This window comes from Arachis ipaensis, chromosome B06 (assembly GCF_000816755.2).
Source record: "Arachis ipaensis cultivar K30076 chromosome B06, Araip1.1, whole genome shotgun sequence".
Classification (NCBI taxonomy): domain Eukaryota; kingdom Viridiplantae; phylum Streptophyta; class Magnoliopsida; order Fabales; family Fabaceae; genus Arachis; species Arachis ipaensis.
In genome coordinates this window covers 12,742,522-12,765,224 of record NC_029790.2, presented here as the reverse complement: position 1 = coordinate 12,765,224, position 22,703 = coordinate 12,742,522, and the positions used below count along the sequence as shown (strand labels likewise).

Below are 22,703 nucleotides of genomic sequence, written 5' to 3'. Positions count from 1 at the left end.
GAACATTGTAGTGGCTAATTCATGCTTATGCACACAGTAATTAGCATTAACAAATTGGAAAGATTCTGCATTAATAAAAGCCCAGAAGTTAGTTGTGACTTTACTTTTATTATGACGAGGACTGCATCTTCCCCATTGTCAAGACCATAGCATATGCCGGCAAAACAAGTTACATGTTAACATACAGTTCAATGGGAAACAAAAAAATAACACATCAAGAATGCCCTACGTGCATTAATCACTAAGTGTAATTTCTTTACCCACAGCCTTATTTTCCAAATATTTGACAAAAAAAAGTTGAGACACATAATAATGAAATAAATACTGCTGCTCCAGAATAGCATTTAGTTTAGTTCAAAGATTTAAATGGCATTAATATTGAACCGTTCGATAGGGTTAGTTTTATTGGTCACGTGTCATAGTAAATAGTCCATGCAGGAATAAGTTAGGTGGAAACCTTTGATCTCTTGCGTTTATTTCTCCCAGCAGGTGATTTATCATTCCTCGTCGAAGGTTGCGCACCTCCGTTGGGGCATCTAGTCCTCCGGTGCCCTAGCTCCCCGCATGTGCTGCACTTTCTTTTGGTTTTCGGCGCAGAACCCCCTGCTTGACTCATCCGACCCGTGCCTTTTGTTCTAACACGAATCGGGTCCTTCACCCCGCAATCTTTTGCTGTTGTGATATCATACGTTGATGGTCTTAGGCCGTACTTTATTTCAAGGAAGAGAGCATCACTCAGAAGCTTGTTTGAGTAAAGCTTGAAGTCTTCATCACTCATGCAAGCAACGCGCCCTAAACGCTTACATAGCTGGGAGAAAGCACCCAATCGTGTCCTATAGGTCACACTTCGGTCAGCAGTGTGTTGCTCAACGCATTGGTTATGGACCTCCATTTTGGCTGCCTTAGACCACCTACGCAGCACTAGGCTTTCAGGGATTTCCACTAAGTCAAGCTTAACACACACGGAAAGGATATGCACACAAGGAATACCAAATGACTCCATACGCATGCAGTTGCAAGTAAATCTGTTCAAGATAGGGTCCCTATAAACCTTCCAATTCATCTCAGGCCTCCGATACTTCTGGAGAGTATATGCATGAGGGTTCTCAGTGTCATTAAATTCACATATTCTAACACGAACACACCGTTTCAGGCTATCCCGAAATCTGAGAAACATTTCGCGGGTGAACATCGTCCATCCGGACTTTTCCAGCTCAACAAACTCTGTTTGTAGCACAAGTGTTCCGTACCATGAACGAAAGTCTAACACGTCCTCGGTGTCATGCAAAAAATCCACACACCTTTGAAAACTTCTGATAAATTCTAACACCCCGTACCTGCTCTCAACAAACCTCCCTAGTTTGGCATGTAGTGACTCGCACCTAGAGGTAGTCCGTACTCCAGCAAAAAATCTACCACGGATGTATGCGGTGGCCCAAGCGTGCTTTTTATTGTACAAGTCCTTAACCCACTCAACCTCCCTAACACCGCACTCATTGAGCATTGCCTCCCAATGCGCTTCGAACTCATCGATTTCCATATCTGCCAGCATGCAGTGTCTAAACATTTGTGTGAATTTCGGGTCGCTTATGTTAGCAGTCGCGTTCCTCAACAGATGCCAGGCACACAACCGATGATGTGCGTCAGGAAATACGGACTGGATTGCAATCCGCATGGCCGGGTCGCCATCCGTGATGACTGACTGCGGTGCCTTACCTTGCATGCATTCCAGAAACTGGCAAAGAACCCAAATATATGACTCCTACGATTCGCATGAGACCATTGTTGTTCCAAATACGCATGTCTGGTTGTGGTGGTTTACTCCGGAAAAGACTACAATGGGTAGGTTGTACTTGTTGCGGCCATACGTAGCGTCGAATGCTAGCACATCGCCGAATATCCCATAATCTTCCTGACAACGACCGTCGCTCCAAAACAAGTTGCATAGGTGTTGCCCTGCCCCCAACTTGTATCGCCAAAACATTTTCCCATCCATGCGTGCCAGACCTTCCAAGTACCTAATAGCTGCACTGACGTCTCCACCTTGCAGACCTTTCTGTTTCCGTATCTCATTATACATATCTTGCTTTGTGAATGTTACCAGATTAAAGCCCCCTAGTTGTGCTGCGAAAGACTCATAAATCTTAGGTATGCTAATCCCAATCTCCCTCATGCTTGTTAACTGAGCAACTTCTACCTCAGATATCTTTCTGTGTGACCGCAGATAATCAACAAGCTTCCCATACGCAAGTTCGTGGTTATGCTCCTCGACAAAATGCGAGACATACCACCTCCCACTACCGTCTTTCCTCTTTATCCTCATCTCCGCCATGCATCCGCATCGGGTTACTACCTTATGCTCCCTTTTGCGATCAACCTTTTCCAACCATTTCTTCTCTCGAAATCCTTGCCTATTACAAACAAACGTGTACCGCACTATCTCTCCGGCAGTGTTTCTAACCGTCTTGCCTCGCCTTGATGCAAAGCCCTTTAGTCGGCTGTAATTGTTATAGAAGCCGCCTGCCTCCTGAGGTGAAGAAAACTTCATTTCAAGAACATCTTCTGCTCGCAACCCATCCAAGCCCAAAAAACCGGGCAACATTGAAGCCCCCCTTCCTTCCCAATCGGATAACTCAGCATCTTCCTCCACTCTCGTATCAAATATTGTGTCCTGAAAGAATAAGACAAACATTTCGCTACCAGCTGGCATTATGTGGAATGCATTCTGTTTAAATATTGCATATCCATGCATATTAACACTAAATAACATCAAAGCCTTTCATTTTAAATTAGTCTCAAAGTATATTTTGCAAATGCAATGTTCATAGGTACTAATATGGTTATTAATTCAACTCTGAAAACTTGACCTGAAAAACTCCTTTCAGGATTATTAATTTAATTTAATAAACATTATCATGTTATAATTTAACATACAGTTTACCCAATCATCATAATGGTTGGCCACTACAACATGTTCATGCCAATCTATTTAATAAAGGATTTGCTTGTCGAGGCTCATTATCACAGATGCAAGTAGTGCATATTTCTTTAAAATGTGAAAGTTCAAAACTGCAAACTTAACAAATACTACAGCCACAGCTAACTTAACAAAAAACACCAACCTAGCATTTCTTCTACGCATCAGACTCGTCACATCATAGTCACCACATAGAATATTAGTTCTCAAAACATAACCCTCACACCTGCTAAGAGTACAACCAACTGCATGAACAATACCACCGAAATGGTGTAACAGACCATTCCCATCCAATTCGATCCCACTCACAAACTATAAAAACAGAATGGCACGTATACCCATCGTACCTGTGGATTCGACACACCAGCATTGCCCTCCATCCAGTAATCCGCAAGAGGCTCATTCCACATACACGCATCCTTGCAAAACTTGCTACTTGATGCCATTATTACCTGAAAGACAAACATGTCAAACTATAACAAATAGTAAACTAGGGATTGCACAAACTTCTTTGCCACAGTTACTACACTCAACTTGCCCGCCTCAAAACTGTCTCACCTGATCAATGAAAAAATATGCCACTTACGTAGATCAAAAACCCTTACTTTACCACCTCATCTACTATCCAACATGCTTCCAACATCCTGACAACCTCCACTTGCCAACTACATACACAAACTTCCAGAAACACCATATGCATTACAACTATGACACAAAGAAGCAAATACATTCACCATTACCCCCTAACATTGCTACCGATACAGCTACAAACCAAATTGTAACAAAATAAATACCGAAGGATTTTACAGAAAAAAACGAATTGTATAATGCATTCTTTGCAGCAGCAAATTCAAGGGTTTGTCATGGGATTAAGCAACAAATTCAATTACCTCAGCTTTTTTCAGAACACAATTTATGCTCAATCATCTCATTAGGTCGACAATGCGGTTAAACCAACATTAACACATCACACAAATTTTCAACAAGATCATAAAATATTTATCAGAATTTTCAAGAACAACAACAACATCAAATTTGAGTAGTAAAAAATCCATTATTTCAATGACAGGTTAAACTTTCAACAACAAAGTCACGATGGAGAAATTAAATTGAAAACAAAATGGAATGAGTCTCAAACGTCGACGGACTTACACAGGGCGATGGGAACACCACGTCTGCTCATATGCTTACCTAGAACTTCAACTCAAACCAACAAATTAAGGCCACTATCATTTTGACCAACATATTTAATTATAATAACTTTCAACCGCAAAAACATCATCCATTTCAACTAACACATAACATTACTTCAACAACAACAAAAACATTCACCAACATATTCAATATAGGTAAATGAAATCGAAAAATAATTTAAAATAAATTAACATGGCCAAGGGACGCTTACTTGCCCGGATGGCTACTGACGGCGATAGTAGATGAGAAACTAAACTGATTGGATAAGCAAAATGACAACAACGACCACCACCCCACGGACCAGTTGCTGGTCTTGTCTGCTAGAGCTTCCGGGAAAGCAATAGCAGGAAGGCAGTGACTAACCTTCAGAGCGTCACGCCCTCCCGCGACGAGCTTCTCCGACCACCGGTGACCGACGACCTTCACTCCAAATAAGTTTGTCCCTAGGTAAGACCTAACCAATCCGTAGACGCCGACACGAGTTGCGTGCGAAACCGGAAGCCACGGTGATTGAGGTTACGCAGCCTCACGTTGACAGTGTAAGCAAAAGCAAAAAGCGAAGAGAACAGAAGAGGGGTAAGGCCAGCCTCCAAAACACCACGGTTGGGTTCTCACCAACAGATTAGGGCACTGGTTGAGATTTGAAAACGACAACGTTTTCCATTAACCAGCAAAATTTTTTTGCCGTTTCCCCACCATCCTGCATCATTTCTTTTGTTTTTTGGTTTTTTTGGTCATGTCCCTGCATCACTTCTAGAACAGCCTTCATTGTTGTCCCCTAACTGGATCACCAAAACTAGCATTTTTTCAACAATGGCACCAACGATACAAAGGCCTGCAAATACCAAACCCAACTAAAATTTCAAACCTCCACACATTCCTTGAATTTTCCTCTTGTTAGGCCCAATGCCTCCTGACCAAAAATAATAAAATAAAGCCCAATGGCTACACATATTACACCGGCTGGCTCACCTGAACTTTGGCTTAACTTTTCCTCTCAAGCTTAACAGCTATCACTGCCCTTGTAGTCAGTTTTCATTTTATTGCAGGGACATTAAAGATATTACACAACATGCTACAAGACAAATATTTAACCGATTACCTTACCGTACATGGATCACCAAAGATCCAAAAAAGTGGACTGGATCATTGGAAAAGTTTCCTAAACTATTTATGTAACGACCTATATTTTTAGTAGGACTTCTCGAACTTCATATTTTAAGAATTCGCAAAATCCAAGTGATACAGTTAAACTCTATTTGACACTCTTATTACTAGTATCATTTATACTAATAGCTTATCTATTTACTTTAGGAATATAATTACTAGTGATATGCTATATCTAACTTTAGTAATTAACTCTTTAATAATATTTTATTATTAAAATTTTGATGAATCACTTCTCAAAACCCATGGCCCCTATGCTTCAGCCACCTCTTGCTTCTTTTAACTTCTTGGTACGATACCTTGAGAAACCACTTCCTTCTTCCAATCTCTTCTAGTTTCCACGAGCTTCCAAGGAAAGAAAAAGAGAGCAAAGTTCAAGCAAACTCCCGTAGTCTCCTTAAGCTTCCATATTTGATAATTTGATTCTAAAATTCCAACAAAAATTTTAAACTGATTAAAATATTCGACTCTTTTTCCTTTTCACAACCGTATCCAATTTTTTAAGGTGAGTTAAAGTATCGTATTGTACGTTTTCATTGAAGGTTCGACCACGGCTAAATCATGGAAGAACTTAACATTGTTGACGTTCTTACTTAAGAACTCTTGCTTAGACATTTCTAGGAGCAAGAATCTCTTAATCCCAGCTTGAGAAAGGTGAGGAATCTCTTCCTGAATCTATGATGAAGGCTTGGTCATCATGAGTTATATGTTTAAAAGTTGTTTTGATTTAACATTAGGAAGGAAGCGAGCTAAAAATTTCCTAGAGAAAATCAGTTCTTGTAAGTTAAAACGAAGAAGTAAGGTTTGGTAAATTAATAATGATTTGAATGTGTTCTTGATGCCTGAATGATAGTTGATTGTTAGATGCTTGAAACTAAGTATTTACATAATGTTTTAGCGTATATTTCGTGGCTGGAATGTTGAATGCTGGGTACCCTCCCTTAAAATCTCATGGACGTCGGGCGCTCGTATATCGAAACTTATGGGCGCTGGGCACCCAATCCATTTACACAGCAGGGCGCCGAGCGCCCTCCCTTGACAAACACATGGACGCTGGGCGCCCACTCCTTAAAATACCATGGGTGCTGGGTGCCCCACAATATGTAGTCCTGGGTGCCCAGTGTTGAGCGCTAGGCGTCTGCGTCTTGTGACAAAAATTTCACGCTTCTAAGGCGCTGAGTGTCAATTTGGACGCTAAGCACCAAGCATTGTGACTTGAAGCGCTGAGTGCCCATCATTGTTGCTAGTCACCCGAGCACAAATTAATGAAATTTCATAAATAACTAAAGAAAAATATAATTTGGTGAAAAATTCAAAGATAAAAAGGTAATGAGTTAAAGGGTTAAAATATAATTAATTAAAGTTTAGGGATTAGAATACAAATAATTAAATTCTTGAGGTTAAAGATTAATAGTTAAAAGTTAAAGAATATAAAATGAATTAAAATAAAAAATGAAGACATAAAAGCAATTAAAGTAAAAAACGTAGAAAGATCCTTCAAAGTCTAGAACCTAGAGGTTCTCTTCATAAAAGACCTAAAGTGAGACAAGAGGAAAAGATAAATATTAGTTAAGACATTAAAAGAGAGCAAAAGAAAAAAGGGCAAAGCCATGGATAAACAGAAAGAGATTGAGAACTGATAACTGAAAGGAAAGACTAAGAAAGGAAAACAGAAAAGAAATAGAAAAAAGGTTACAAAAAAGGACAAAGGAAAGGTTAATGTCGATTTTAGGCTTTGAAGCCAAACGTATAGTAGGGACGCCTACAACTAAGAACTGCTTTTCAGGGGTATGCATGTTTATATTAAAGTCAATTGATGTGGCTTACGTCAAACAACTTAAAGTCAATTGATGTGGCTTCAGCCATACGACTTATATGCAACTGGTGCAACGAAAAAGCCATATCTGGGACTCGTTCTCAGATAATGTCGAGTTACCCTTTTCTCCCCTTCATATGGAGCACCGACGATCCAGAGATGATGTATGCTCGTGCAGAGGAGTAGTGGGTAATATTTTGCTTTTGATGACATTCAGCTTGTCCCAAGTTTTAAAGACCTAGAATGTCTTTTCATCGCTTTTGTAGTCTAGAGAGATTAGGTGAGTATAAAGTTTTGGCTAGCTTGGGTGCCAACTTAAGGACTTCTTGGACAGGTCAGGGTCCGTGATGTTGTATGTATATAGTTTTAAAGACCCAGAGTATGAACAATATGTATATAGTTATTATCTAGCTACTTCTAGGAGTGTCATAACGAAGAGTTGGATAATTGAGTGTCGTTAATTGCTTTGAGATGTATGTACGTCTAGTTGTTTATAACTATTTCATTTATTATTACCTGTGATTTTATCTTTAAATATTTTTGTGTATCAAACTAGACATTTTCAAAAAATAACCTCGCAACATAACTACATTTTTACAACGAATCAGGCTCATATAATAAATACTAGCTAAAGTTAAGAAAAACAAGTTGGTAACGCTTAGCTTTTAGTGTGATTATGACATGCTAGAAGTTGGGTCGTTATAATTTACAAACTCATCATTTTAATGATTGAATAGTTATTATATATTTTTTGAGCATCCTGACAAGATTTTTGTGCATGAAAAATTTTAGGATCAATAGCATTCATCATTAGAATTATTTAGTATATTTGAATATTTATTGTAGGATATTACGTTTTTATTATTTTGATTCTCTTAACACTTATAAATATTCTTGTATATTGTATCATTCTTACACAACTTGATTACACAAAAAAAAATTTTCTACAACTCTCTCTTACTTTTCTAATATGGTATCAGAGTCATGGTATCTTCCTTCAAAAGGATAAGTTATTTTCCTTCTAGTGAAATCACCGTATTTTTCACAATTTTTCTCTGTCATTTTATTTTGTCACTACTTTGATGCTTTCTCACCTCATCGATTAATCCATCCTCCCTGTCTTGTCTTTATAAGTCTAATGAGCCAAATACCACTGTCATTCGCTGTCGCACACGCCTCCACGCAGCACTACAAGCTCCATGTCCACCTCTAATAGTCGTACTTCTTTTAGTCGCATTTTGAACCCGTTTCTGATGTTTTCATCCATCATAGATCATACCATCCTCTTGGCCATGTTGTTTAGAGTGGGACGAGCAAAATTCCACCCTCCGCCGTTACTAGATGCATCAGCACGCACCACTGAAGGTTCTGCCGCGTCCACCACCACTTTCATCTTCACCTGCAATATTTTCACCCTTGTTGGCTATCCTTTCGGAGTCTTCTTTCACCACTGACCAGACCATTGTGTTCGTCCCTCCATTTTAAGTTCAACAAATCCAACCCCATTGCTTCCGACAGTTCCATCTGAACTTTCTTCCGATTGTGTTCGTCTATTATTCTGTCTGTACTTCCTTCCGACAGTTCCATCTGAACTTTTTTTAGATTGTTTCACCTGGGCTTTCTTCTGAGAGTTCTATCTACACTTCTTTTTAATAATTTCATCTGCACTTTTTTTTTTTGGTAGTTTCATCTATATTCCATTCTGACAATTTTTTATCTGTGCCCATTTCATCAATTTTTATAATTTTTTATTTTGTTAGTTTAAATAAATACACAGTTTTTCTTCTATAGTGCTTTCTCTTACTTATATAACACAAACGATCCAAGGAATACGAATAAATTCATTGACATTTGTATTTTACTACCATGTGCTGAATTATCTATTACTTATATATTATATTGTTGTCGCACACGCCTCCACGCACCACTAGAAGCTCCATGTCCACCTCTAATAGTCGTACTTCTTCCAGTCGCATTTTGAACCCGTTTATGATGTTTTCATCCATCATAGATCATACCATCCTCTTGGCCATGTTGTTTAGAGCGGAACGAGGAAAACTCCACCCTCTGCCGCTACTGGACGCGTCGGCACGCACCACTGAAGGTTCTGCTGCATCCACCACCACTTTCATCTCCACCTGCAACATTTTCACCCTTGTTGCCTATCATTTTGGAGTCTTCTTTCACCACTGATCACACCATTGTGTTCATCTCTTTGTTTTAAGTTCAACAAACCAAACCCCATTACCATCAGAGCCCTCACGCGCCTCTGCATGTCTGTTGCCTCCATCTCCCTCTTCATCATTTTTTAGATGCAATCTGGACTGCCCATTTTGTATGCTAGATCGATAGTCCAGATTAAGGCCTCCTCTCCTAATTTGCGTCATCGGATCCGACCCACTTCCGGATCCATGTGAAAGAATACTATGTGTTCATAATATGCACAGAAGAAAAGAAAATAATCCTAAAGATCTATTTTGTGCTTAAATTTTATTCAAATAAACAATATATAGATCAAATCTAAATATTTGTGTACACTAGTAAAAATCACTTTCTCCTACGATGGTACGAAAGCGCTATGCGTATCCACTCTGAGACCAACCTTTGCCGTCAAATCTTTGACCAATGGATATTTGATCTAAATTGAGAAACCTCTTGCAACTCTTTGCACGCCATAAAATTCTTCTCCAGAAATTAGGCTCACATACGTTTATGTGTGTAGAGGTAAAGGAATAAATTTTTTGTGTTTTATTCTCATCTCTTTCCTCTACTCTTGTCATACATATATATAGTATGAGATTTGTTACTGATTTTAAATTTGAATCTCAACTCAAATTTGAATCATATCTTATTATTTTAACTTGAATCTTTCAAATTTATGAATCATATCATAATTCAATTTGAAACAGAATCAGTTAGGATTTCATCCAAATTTATAATTCAAATTTAGAAATAGAATAACTAATTATTCTCAAATCTCATTTAATATTCTCAATTATCATACTATTATTATATTCTTAGTGCTAGCAAAGAATATAATAATATTTCATTTGAATTAATATAATTATTTATTTGATTAAATCAAAATAATAATTAAATAATTCTACAGCAAGGATTAGAACACTCGTTAGTGTGTGACTCCATAGGTTTAATATTAAGCAGGTAGTAAATTAGTCATACTAAATTTATTAATCAAGGTTGACGTCTAGCAATACTCCTTAACGACCCGATAGCATGAAGTAATATATTTTTACTAAGAATCTGAGAAGAATAAAGTATAATTCCTTCCATCTTTCTAGCTATTGGTTAACCCTTAGAGTATGGTTTAATTGTCAAACTCTAACTTGTTACCATTATTATAATGAACTGTGAATGACTTAAGAAACTCATTTCTTCATTCATTCAATCTTCTTGACCAAGGTTTTATTCATCTCAGTCATTATAATCATAGAGCTCAAATTCTTTATCGAGAGTTGATGGATTCTTTATTGACTAATCATTAATTCTACAAGTATTTAAATTATATCCAATGTCCATTCAACTAGCACCCTAGGGTATTAGATGTCCGGAATCAAAGTATAATAAATACATTTTCAATTATTACTATGATAGTCGCAAATCAAATGAACTCTATTACTATGTTCATTTTAAAAATATCCTATTGACAAATATGCGGTAATTATAAGTTTATAACCATTAGGAATTATCAAAGTGAGTTAGTTCAATGGTCATATCTCTATATGTACCATGTATATATATAATTTAATAAATGAGATCTATTAACTTCATCCAATGAAGACCATTATACATATATTGATATTTTCGGATTATAATGTTCTTTTTAATAATCCTATGACCAAAAATAATTTAGATTAAATTATAAAAGGTTTATCTCTCAATATTATGATCACTATTACAATGATAAATCTCTAAATTTAATCAAGAACCTTATTATATTAACATTTTAATATAACAACAATAATAAATTATTTGACACATGATTCATTAGAATGTGGTCATACTATTTATTCCCAACACCGCGTCTGTTGATGTCACCTAAGGCTGAGGCAGTACGCTGATGTGATATTCTCTTCCAATTCAATAATGCCACATGTCAGCATACTACTGACTTGGTACCTCTGTGTGGACCCCAGCTAAGATTTTTTAGTGTTCTCTTTTTTATTTTGCCCTTTGTTTTTACTATTTTTTATTTGATCTTGTTGTTTTTTTCATCTTTGTAGGATATTTACTATTTTCATGAAAAAATCATATGTTTTTCGTCACCTTTCGACAGTTTGCCATCCTTTAGCAATTTGCCATCTCTCAAAAACTCGCCACCTATTCGGTAGTTTTTTGGTAGTTTATCATGTTTTCAATAATTTGTCACTTTTTCGCCAGTTTTTCTGCAGTTTGCCATATTTATGAAAGTTCACCATCTTTTTGACAGTTCGCCACTCTTCTGTCAATTCCGTCTGTGCTCGCTTCCGACAGTTCCATCTAAGCTTTCTTTCGATAATTTTACATGATCTTTTTGAAGGATTACCATGTGTTCATAACTCGCAGCGGAAGAAAAGAAAGTAATCTTAACGATCTATTTTGTGCTTAAATTTTATTCCAATAATTTAATTTATAGATCAGATCTAAATACCTGAGTACGCTAGTAAAAATCTTTTTCTCCTTCGATGGTACGAAGGCGCTATGCGTATTCACACCGAGACCAACCTTTGCTGTAAACTCTTTGACCAATGGATATCTGATCTAAATTGAGAAACCTCTTGCAATTCTTTGCAAGCCATAAAATTCTTCTCCAATAATTAGGCTCACATACGTTTATGTGTGTAGAGGTAAATGAATAAAACTCGTGTTTTTATTCTCTTTTATTTCCTGTACTTTTAGCATACATATATATAGTATGAGATTTGTTATTGATTTTAAATTTGAATCTCATATCTTGAAATTCTAAATATGAATTCTTCAAATTTATGAATCATATCATAACTCAATTTGAAATAGAATTAGTTAGGATCTCATCCAAATTTAGAAATAGAATAACTAATTATTCTCAAATCTCATTTAATATTCTCAATTATCATACTATTATTATATTCTTGGTGCTAGCAAAGAATATAATAATATTCTATTTTGAATTAATATAATTATTTATTTGGTCAAATCAAAATAATAATTAAATAATTATATAGCAAAGATTAGAACAATCGTTAGTGTGTGACCCCATAGGTCCAATACTAAGCGGGTAGTAAATTAGTCATACTAAATTTACTAATCAAGGTTGGCGTCTAGCAACACTCCTCAACAACCCGATAGTATGAAGTAATATATTTTTACTAAGAACCTTAGAAGAACAAAGTATAATTCCTTCCATCTTTCCGGCTCTTGGTTAACCCTTAGAGTATGGTTTAATTGTCAAACTCTAACTTGTTACCATTATTATAATGAACTGTGAACGACTTAAGAATCTCATTTCTTCATTCATTCAATTCACTTGGCCAAGATTTTTTTCATCTCAGTCATTATAATCATAGAGCTCAAACTCTTTACCAAGAGTTGACGGATTCCTTATTGACTAATCATTAATTCTACAAGTATTTAAATGATACCCAATATCCATTCAACTAGCACCCTAGGGTATTCGGTGTCCGGAATCAAAGTATAATAAATACATTGTTAATTACTATGACAGTCGCAGGTCAAAGAAAACTCTATTACTATATTCATCTTGAGAATATCCTTTTGACAAATATGTGGTAATTATAACCATTAGAAATTCTCAGAGTGAGTCAGTTCAATGGTCGTATCTCTATATGCACTATATATATATAATTTAATAAATGGGATCTATTAATCTTCATCCAATGAAGACCATTATATATATATATATATATATATTGATCTTATAATTGAGTTTGAAAAAATATATTAAAGTAAATTAAAATTAATTATATTTATTAAAATTATTTTATACTAATATTTTTATCCGTAATAATATTACGGGAATATAAATTTTTTAAAATTGTGGTCCACTTTGTTCTGACGGTATAGATAATGCATGGCACAACAAATTTATAAAATCAAACTATTTTTATAAAAAACAAGTTGTAGATTGACAAAAGCTTCTGACTAAGAAGACCAAAGTCTATGTAGATAAAAAATCAAATAATAAAATTTTTAGTTATTATTTTTATATGAAAAAATCTAATTTTTTATTAATAATTAAGAATGTTTCACCTCAATTCAAATAAGGTAGTGCCAGAAATTGTACCTTTTATTAGCATGCTCTTTTGTATTTAGCTTTGGTGGTTGGTTATATTTTGGGTTTTCTCTTTGGTTGTTGCGTTTGTATCCACTTTAGACGCCTTTCTTTTAGTTATCTCTTTATATATTGCACCACTGTAACGTTATTTCAAGATAACAATAGACTTTAACAGTGGAATTAATCATTGTGTATAAAACTCATAATTCTTACACATATGAATTCATATATTATATTCAACCATCTATGACACAGGATGTAACATTTGTTATCTAAAATTTGAAATATTTTAACGTTATACTTTTACATTTAATTAGGTGTTAAGTCTGTTGCACAAATAAAAATAAATAATTTTTATATTTACTATTTAAAAATAATATTTTTTTCTCTATATATATAAAAATATAATTAGATATTAGTATAAAAAAATTATACGGATAGTTATAAAATTAACTCAAAACTAATTTTTTTTAAACAATTGAATTTTTATTCTAACTTTTAATTATAATATTAGTATTCTCTCCAAATTATATGTAATAAATATTTGAAAGAAGAGAAATGAAAATATAGATTGAAAAGATAAGCGATAAAAATTTAAAATTAAATAAAAAATTAAAAAACTATGTATATAATAACAATAATAATATTATCTTTTATTTAAATTATATTATTTTGTTAATTTTATTTTTTGTAGAAGAGAAAGATAGAAAAAATAGAGAATAAGAGAAAAGAGAGAAAAAGATAAAGATGAAGAATGAGAGTGAGAGTGAGAGTGAGAGTTTGTTAATTTTGGAAGAAAAAATTTTATTTTAATTGTAATAAAAAATATCGGATGACATATTTTGATTTATCAAATTACTAATATAAAATATAAATTATATATAGAGTGAAGATGGTAGAGAGAAATAGAAAAATAGAGAGAGATAGATGAGAGAATTTAGGAAGAGAGTTTATTAATTTTGGAAAAAAATATTTTTTCTCAATTTTAATAAGAGAGTGTCATGTGACACATTTGATTATTAAATTAGATAATAATATATGATACATAATATATTATATTTCAATTTCAATTTTAATGCAATTAAAGAATGTCATGTTATGCATTTTGATTGTCAAATTAGTAATTAGTCATTGATATTGATAATGATATATAAAATAGATAGATCTAGGTACTCTGATCATGAGAGAGCGAGAAAGAGAGTGAGATAGAGTGGGTTGGAGAAACACAGGTTGGGGTAGGTCTAGGCAGTCACAATCCAAAGTCAAGGATCCAAGAATTTAGAACCGAGAAGAGTACGTCTGTTTGGAGAAGGAATCCTTTAGTATTTTTGTGGATGGGTTACTAGAAGATATATCGAAACGTAAATTGTTTGGCTTGTTTTCGTGGACAGGACAGATCATTGACATATATCTATCAAGGAAGACGAGAAATGGTGTGGTATACCTTTTTACGTTCGTACGATACACCACAAAGGGAGGAGCTTTGAAAGCAATTTCAGAAATGAATCGAATGCGATTGGAGGTCAGGGAATTTTTGTGGAGAGGCGAGGTATATACGGGATACTAACCAGGAAAAAAAAGGCAGTGGTTGTGGACACTACGATTAGGCGGACTGATGATGGGGTTGTGGAACGTCGGAAAACTAGTGCTCTGGGAGGGGAACAATCGGAAGAACGGAAAACATGGACACTGGTAAGGATATGCATGGAAAGTGTGGGACGAAAAAGATAGACGTCTCAGTCGCACAACCTAATTTGAGCTGGTTACAGAAGAGTGTTATCGGTACCATAACGACAGCTATAGACTTTGGTTTGTTGAACACGACAGCTCGTAAGGAGTGGCCTCACATGGTCAAGGTTTGTGAGATGAGGGCATACAAAGTCTTAATGACCTTTGATAGCATTCGCAGTATGGAAGCGGCCCTCCCGGAACGGCCTGTTGAAGTTTTTTCATAGGGTGTAGAGGTGGGAGGAGAATGAACAAAACTAGGAGGGTGTGGCTTGAGTGCTTCGAAGTACCGTTACATGCTTGGTCAGAAGCTACGTTCCATAAAATCGGTGAATAGTAGGGTGAGGCGGTGAATTGTGATGATGCAACAAAATCATGTCAGTCTTTTAGTGTTGGACGAGTGCAGATTGACACATGCATGTTCGAGGTCATTCATGAATGGGTACACATTACTGTAGGGACGGTTGGATTCGATGTGTTTATAAAAGAAGCGGAAACTGAAGTCGATGACTTACTGCCTTGTGTGATGAAGGATGTGTTGGGAGGCACTGATGGGTTCTCTATGGGAGAAAAATGTGTTATGGAAGATCCTGGAAATCACCAGGGTGGTAATAACAGTAATACGCGGCTGTTAGAATGGGATGCAGGAGCAGATTTGATGGTGACGACGGTTAGGGAGGAGGATCAACGACAGGAAAAAGTTGTAATTCAACATGAGGATTTGAATGAGTGGAGAAACGATTTTTTAAATTTGAAAACAGTAAGAACAACAGTTAGTTCAATCAATTATGGTGTGCTGAGGGCTGATCAATTGGGTTTTGCAGCAAGTAATGAGGATGCTAATTTGGATAAAACTGAATCCTGGGATTATGGTAGGACCGGGATGGTGGCTGAGGTGGAAATTAATAGCAATCGTAGGAGGGACGGACGCGGGGCTGTTGACGCTAATTCTCTGCGGGCAATCGGAGTTTTGGTGGAAGACAGATTGGGAGTGGATTTTGCAGCTGAGTACGATGCTTATAATGCTATTGAAGGAAGGCATATGGGAGAAGGGTGTCGTGCAGGAGTTCAGGCAAGGAATAATGGGGATGAACATTTGAAGGAAAGTTGTCCAGGTTGTTGTTCAGAAAACGTTGAATTGGCTAATGAGATAAAAGATAATAGCCAAGAGGTAGATGCGACACAAGGATGGCTTGATAGGGAGGAAGGAGGGACTGGTGAGACTAAGAGAGTTGTAGAGGACTTGGAAGATGTAAGAATATCTGAAGGCAGCAAAGCTGAGACTGAATCCTCTGAAACCAAATGGGATGATGAAATGCAGGAAAACAGGAAGGCATGGGAGTTGGCAGTGGAATCTGGAGCAGTTCAGTATAATGAGGAAGATGATATTATCGTTATACTCCAAGGACAGAATGAGGCAATTACACAGAAGAAAAAGCAAGCTAAACAGAAGGAAAAGGCAAGAAGAAGTTGGCCAAAAAATTGCAAAAAGGTGTGTACAATTGGTTTAAAATAATTTTTAGTTCTTGGAATGTTAGGGGTTTGGGGGAAGTTGGAAAATTGAGTATGGTAAAGAGTTTTAGGAGAAAATTTTAGTTGAATATGTTAGGTTTAATAGAAACAAAGAAAGAGGTAGTAACCAAATATGATGTAATGCAACTGTGGGGAAATAATGTGGTATGATGGGAGTATGTAAGGTCAGAAGGTTCTTCCGGTGGGCTGTTGTTGATGTGGGAAGAAACGATTTTTCAGAGGAACAACTGTTATAAAGGGGAGAGATGGTTGTGTGTGGATGGCGTTGTGTTAAAAAATAATTTTAAGTGTGCTTTCTGTTTAGTGTATGGTGCGCACCAAAGGGAAGAGAAGCTTGTAGTATGGGAAGAGTTGAGCTTTTTATCTGGGCTTTGTCAAGTGCCTTTTTGTTATTTGGGGGACTTTAACGAGGTTGTTCAAGTGGAAGAGAGGAAAAGAGCTACCACTTTGACAGTGACTACAGCTGAGTTTCAATTTTGGATTCAATATATGGAGCTTTTAGACCTTGCACTTGCTGATGTATGTTCACATGGTTTAGGGGTCAGTCGTGTAGCCGCATTGATCAAGTTCTGGTTAGTTTGGAATGGTTGGAAGAGTTTCCTAAAATAAGGCTTAGAGGAGGTCCGAGAGGTTTATCAGACCACTGTCCATTGATTGTGGATATCACAAGATTAGGAGGGGGGCCGAGACCTTTTCGGAGTCTGGATGCTTGGTTTACTCATGAGGGTTTCTTGCGGATGGTAAAGGAGGAGTGGAGGAATTTGGGCAACGTACAATTCATTGACAAGCTGAAGGCTTTGATGGTCCCGCTGGGTAAATGGTATAAGGAGAATTTTAGAGATATGGATATAAAAATTATGAAGTTTGAAGAAGAGATAAAGAAAGTAGATGATATGGTTAGCAATGGGATTGTTGATGGAACTGTGGAAGCAAGAAGGAGGGCGCTGGTGAGCTCTTGTAAAAAATGATATATCAGAAAAGAGGTACATTGGAAGCAGATGTCACGATCCAGGCATGCCAAGGAGATGGATAAAAACACCCGCTATTTTCACAATCTAATCTCAGCTCGAAGGAGAAACAATCAGATTGAGTCTTTACTGATTCATGGGAGGATAGTGGGAAATCAAGCAAGGATTAAGGTTGCTATCAAAGACTTTTATAAGAATTTATATCATTAGGAGACCTCGCCGGTGATAGGGTTCCGTGATGGTTTGGTTAATCAGATAACTGAGGAGGAGGCAGTAGAGTTGGAATGGATGCAGTCTAATGAGAAAATTAAGGATGCAGTTTGGGATTCTGAGTCAACTAAGGCACCAGGCAGTGATGGGTATAATATGAATTTCATTAAGAAGTGTTGGGAGGATGTTGGTGGGGAGTTCACTACAGCCGTGATGGGATTCTTTCAGTCAATTGTTTTACCTAGGGATGCGAATGTTACTTGGGTGGCTTTGGCGCCAAAGTTTGTCGGAGCTAAAACAATCAAGGACCTTAGGCCAATTAGTATGGTGGGTTGTGTTTATAAGGTTATATCAAAGATCCTGGTTCAGAGGATGCGGAAGATAATTCCAGGGTTGGTAGGAGAAACACAAAGTGCGTTTGTACATGGTAGGAAGATACATGATGGGGCTTTGATTGCATGTGAAACTGTACAGTGGCTGAAGGTGAGGAAAAAGAGCTCGGCAATTATTAAACTAGATTTCCAAAAGGCTTATGATTGAGTCAAGTGGAGTTTTGTGGACATTGTTTTGCAGAACATGGGGTTTGGCTGTAGATGGAGGGAGTGGATAAAGGAGTGTATGTGTTTTGCGTCTATGTCGGTCCTAATAAATGGCTCTCCCTCTAAGCCCTTCAAAATGGAAAGGGGTCTACGACAAGGGGATCCTCTTTCTCCCTTTTTATTTCTGCTTGTTGTGGATGTTCTACATAGGATGATTAGATACGCGGTGCGGAATGGACGCATTACTCCATTGTTGGTTGGAAGGGATAACATTGAGTTGTCACATTTGCAGTTTGCGGATGATACTATACTTTTTTTGCCCTTCTGAAGAAGAGATGATCAGAAACTATAAGCAGTTGCTGCACTGCTTTGAGATGATGTCAGGGTTGAGTATCAATTTTGACAAGTCCAGCTTGATCCCGGTTAATTGTGAGCAGAGTTGAGCACGACAGATGTGTCGACTATTGGGGTGTAAAGATGCGTATTTACCTGATAGATATCTTGGCATTTCTCTGGGGGCGAATCCAAAGCTGGTCAAGACATGGAAACCAGTGATTGATATGGTAGAGGAAAAGCTAAGTCTATGGAAAGCAAAGTCTCTGAATAAAGCAGGTAAACTGGTTCTCATCAAACCTGTTCTTAATAGCCTGCCTATTTACTATCTCAGCCTGTACAAAATGCCGAAGGCAGTAGCAGAAAAAATAACATCCGTACAGAGACGCTTTTTGTGAAGTAAGGAGGACGAGAGGGACGGGATGCCTCTAGTGAAATGGAAAGTCGTACAGGCCTCCCAAAAGGCAGGAGTTTTGGGAGTTGGTGACGCGGTAATTTGGAATACAGCGCTCCTGTTTAAGTGGTGGTGAAGATTTTCGAAAGAGGATTGTCCACTTTGGAAGAAAATTGTATGTTCCTGTAATAACATGAATCATTCTGAGATGATTTGTGATCAGCTTGTACCTACAAGAGGGGGTCCTTGGAAGGATATTTGTCAATTACAAATCAGGGAGCCACAAGTGAGAGAAAAGATGATAAGAGGTTTGGCTATGGAACTAGGGGATGGCAAGATAATTTGCTTCTGGGAGGATAGCTGGTTACCTTGTGGTGTTCTAAAAGTTATTTTTCCAAGACTTTTCTCAGTCTCAAATCTTCAAGGATCTGTCATAGGGGATTGTGGGTTTTGGGACGTGTTAGAGTGGATTTGGAATTTCCAGTGGCGACGAGAGTTATTTCAATGGGAACTGGAACTAGTAAACCAGCTTCATGCGGTTCTGCAATCAATGAAACTGACAACTGAGAGAGAGGACAAAGTGATCTGGAAATTTGATTAAAAAAATGTGTTTATTCTGCTAACTCCTTTGTGCAGGTATTGCAGGCAGAGGTACTTCCGGCGGATATCACAAGCTATAGCTTCACTAGTACTATTTGGAGAGGATTCGTCCCACCAAGGGTTGAGTTGTTTACTTGGTTTGCACTGGTTGGTAGGATGAATACAAAGAAAAGACTGTGTAGATTAGGTGTTATTGGCCAGAATGATAACATGTGTGTTTTATGTCATAAATCTATTGAAACTGCTTTTCACTTGTTCATTGGTTGTGAGCTCAAGCAACACTATGAAAGTTGGATGGACATATCAGCGAGAAAGATGAAACGGAAGCAGTGGTTAGTTGGTTTTTTTGCAGTTATCTGGACAATTTGGCTAGAAAGAACAATGTTCTAAAAACTGAACCGAACTGGCCGATTAAACCGATTCAACCAAGAACCGGCATATTAAATGGTCCGATCCATCCTCTAAAACCGCTGATACACAAACCATTCTCCTCCTTCCCCTGTCCCAAAGGCATACGGCCAGAGCTTCTCTTCTAGCTCGGCACGTCATCCATTCCGCCGGTGAAGTCGCTGTTCGAGGCTTCCAGCTGCTGCGCCGTCGTCTCGCCGTTGATGTCCTGCTGTGGTGGAAGGTTAGTGGCACTGTGATTTCTGTTGAGTACTTGGATTATTGAATTTGAATGTCTTTGAAGTAGTGATTTGTGATTTTGAATCTCTCTGATTACTTGTTTAATGATTGGTGTTTTGAATCTGAAATTTGTGATAAATGATAACTGATTTGTTCTGCTGCTGTTGCCATTTTTTTTTCTCAGTAAACTCATAAGCATTGAACTGTGCTGTTTTCCCTCAAATTAATTTTGGTTCATGTGATTTAATTGGTGTTTAGGGTATAAAGTGAAAAGCTGTTTTTAATTGGATTTGCAAAGTGATTTTCGGTTGATTTTTTATTTAATTTGGTAATAGTGTTTATGATTGGGTTTATCTGGTTTTCATTCTTTTTGAATTTGGTAATAGTGTGATTACTTGTTGCTGTTTTGTAGTGTTTGTTGCTGAATGATGGTTGTTCTTTCTTGCCTCTGTTTAGTAATGTTTATTGAAATTTTGTACATTTTCAATGCATATTTGTACATTTTCATTGCTAAACTCTTCAACCATGGATTGTATTATATGCTGCTAGATTTGAACTCATCAAAGTTCCATGAATTAAAGTTCTCCTTTGGAGGCACATATTCAATTACCAGTGGAATGATAAACAATCCTGCATCACTTGGTAAACATGCACGATGCATCTGCCTCTAGCTAATTCAATATAAATAGTGAATTTATTTATTTTTTAATTCTTTACAAATTATTAAGGGGGGAATTAGAATACAATTAATAATGTCGGTACAAAGTTTTGGGCTGACAAAATTACCTTTGTTTCAAGGGTTTTATGTGTCAGGGAATTTGCTAAGATTATTGTTATAATGGAAATTGTTAAAGTTTCAAAGGGTCATTCACGATTCCTCTGTGCTTGCAGCCTCTTAGCATCTTATGCCACTCATTTCGGGACAGAGACAAATTTACGACTAGATTTTCTCATGGTGATGGTCAAGGCAATGCAAATTTATTCAAACTAGTTAAGCATTACTTGCTTAGTCCAGTATGTATGCTCTCTGGTTCCTAGAGTAAAGATTTTGCGAATTCATGAATATCATAATGTTTCTTGGAGACAAATCCACGGGAGGAGCATTGTATAATCTCATGTTAACAACAGAGACAAAAATTCACCTCACTACACTATATAATCATGCATCCAAGCTCATATCTATTTCCAGTTAATTTGTAGTTTTGTACTATAAGTGATTTGTACATATCATAGTAAAATAAAAAATAACATTGGTTACAATTGTTTATTGAAAATGTGCAAACTTAAGTCATGAAAGTTGTTTGTATAATGTGAGATCTCAATGAATAAGTAGCTTTACATTGTATTCAATGATTATTTGAACCTTCAATGTTGTCTTCTTATCTATTTTTATGCTATTAATTCATCTCTACATGTTGCTTGACGTATACTAAAATCGATCAAAAGGCATTATTGTATCATGTCTTACCTATTTGTCAAGTATATTAGTATATTTTGTAATATTAATGTATTTATGTGATTAATTCCTATTATTTGTAATATTAAGGAGATGGATTCACCATTAGTATTACAAGGTTTGTTCAATTTGTTTGATCTTTTTTAATTCTTTACATTAGGAAAGAGATGAAAGAGATATTGTTGGCTGAATGACATAGTTGTTATGAGACAAAACATAGGTTGAGTTATATTTTAGGATGTTTATTTATAATTTATTTATTATTTTATTCTAAAACGATTTTTTCGGTTGAATTACGGTTGGATCGGTTGGACCAGTGAACCAGTGACTAGAGCGGTTTAATGACCGGTCCGGTTCTCAGAACCTTGAGAAAGGAACAATAGAATCTTCAAAAATCAAGGTTCAAGTGTGGTGGATATTATTAACAGATCCTTTACAGGTTATGATGAGTGGATTGGTGGTGAACCTTGTGGTTGTTGATGGCAATACCGGAGATGTCTAGGGTTGTTATTTTTAGCGTTATGAGTTTTTGTTTCTTTTCTTTTACCCCACCTTGTGTTGAGCTTTTTTTACTTAAAACAAAATAGATAGAGTGGTTGAAGGAATGAGAAAAATAGAGAAAGAAAGATGTATGAGGGGAGAACTCTTTAATTTTGAAGGAAAAGATTTGATTTCAATTGTAATGAGAGAGTGACACGTGTCACATTTTGGTTATAAAATTAGTAGGGATGAGGGAAGAATTCTTTAATTTTAAAAAAAAAAGATTTCATTTCAATTATAATGAAGGAATGACATGTGACACATTTTAGTTGTAAATAAGGAGGAGAAGAAAATTCTTTAATTTTAGAGAAAAAAATTTAATTCTAATTTTTTTTGGTGAAAAAAAGGAG

The 22,703-nt window shown here is 36.5% G+C and overlaps 1 long non-coding RNA gene across 1 annotated transcript; it reads left to right on the top strand.

Annotated features, from left to right (window-relative positions):
- Positions 20,221-22,173, top strand: LOC110263168. The gene is made up of 2 exons (XR_002348325.1): positions 20,221-20,361; positions 21,249-22,173. It is a non-coding gene; the product is annotated as an uncharacterized LOC110263168 (long non-coding RNA).